Genomic DNA, 1,836 nt, shown 5'->3' on the forward strand with positions numbered 1-1,836 from the left:
TGTTGTTGTTATGTTCTGTTTCATGTTAAATAAATTAACATAATTTATCCAACATACTTTTTTTTAATAGGATCTAGGTACTATGTCTGAAAATCAAGAATTTATATTTACTGAATGCGAAAAAAAGTTTAAATTTTCAAAAACCCTTAGAGACCATTTAAAAAAAGCGCATCCTTTAATAGATGTGTATCAAATTGCCCCAACAAAAAAGTTGAAAAATAATGAATTATATATACATGTGACTTATGTGATAAATCATATTGCCATAAGAAAAATCTCGATGAGCATAAAAAAGTGGCACATTGTGAAAAAAAAGAAACGGTTATAGCCTTGGTGAATTGTTCAATGTGTTCTTTTACTGCATCATGCACATCATTAATGGCTGATCACTATTCATCAGTACACAATATAGTAATGCAGAGTAATAAATTTAATTTTAACAGTATGGATGATTTTAAAACATGGACACATGATATTGAGCAGAAGACAAATGCATATTATGTAAACAATTGTGGTTTAGCTAAAAATTTTAATGAAAATTACATTTATATTTACTATAAGTGCCATAGAAACGGTTATTATAGTTCAAAAAGTACTGGTATGCGACACATAAAATCTCTAGGCTCGAATAAGATAAATGGATACTGCCCAGCTAGTATGAATGTTATTTTGTCAGAATGCACAAAACAATGTACAGTTACATTTATAGATACACATGTTGGTCATCTATTATAGCTATTATAGCTAGTAAAATTTCTGAACACATTCCGTTTGAACACATACTTGATGAAATTCGTGACAATATTTCCAACAACGTGTTAGAAAGAACACATCTATTAACAAAAAAAGATCTTTATAATATTGAAGCATCATACAATTTGAATAATGAATCAGTCTTACACAAAAACGATGCATTGAGTGTTGAATCTTGGGTTCAAACTGAAAGAATTGATGATAAATTTTCCTTAGTATACTATAAGCCACAAGACAATATAGATCCACTATTTCCAAACCTAAAAAAAGAAGATTTTGTCTTAATAATAATGAATAATTATCAAAAATCAATGTTAGAAAAATTTGGTAATGATGTAATTTGCATTGATGATACCCATGGCATGAATTCATATAATTTCAATCTTACCACAGTTTTGATTCTTGATGACATGAGAGAAGGTTTTCCTCGTGCTTTCTTGATAAGTAATAGGGTTGATGAAGGTGTATTAAAAATTTTATTTTCTCAGATTAGAGCTCTTACCGAACAAATAGAGCCAAAAGTATTTATGTCTGATATAGCCGAATGTTTTTTTAATGCATGGTTGGTTGAAATGAAACAACCAAAATTTAGACTATATTGTACATGGCACGTAGATAGAGCATGGAGGAAAAATTTGACTAAAGTTAAATCTAAGGAAAATCAAGCCGAAGCTTACAAAATTATAAGAACATTATTGCATGAACAAGACGCTAAAGCATTTTAAAACATTTTTTAAAGTGCTATTAATCAAATGTTAGTTGATGAACAAACATGTGAATTTGCTAACTTTTTCGTAAGTCAATATGGAAATTGCGTTCAATCATGGGCATACTGCCATCGAATTCGTGCTGGAGTTAATACGAATATGCATATAGAACGAATGCATCGTACACTAAAGCATATTTACTTACATGGAAAAAAGGTAAAGCGCCTTGACAAGTCTTTATATGCTTTGATGAAGTTTATTCGAGATCGTTCTATAGATAGATTAATTGTGATCCATAAAGGAAAAATCACATCGAAATTAAAAGAACTGCGTAAAAGGCACAAGCACAGTCTAGAAATGTCACATGAAATGGTTA

Source organism: Acyrthosiphon pisum, chromosome A1, assembly GCF_005508785.2.
Source record: "Acyrthosiphon pisum isolate AL4f chromosome A1, pea_aphid_22Mar2018_4r6ur, whole genome shotgun sequence".
Taxonomy (NCBI): domain Eukaryota; kingdom Metazoa; phylum Arthropoda; class Insecta; order Hemiptera; family Aphididae; genus Acyrthosiphon; species Acyrthosiphon pisum.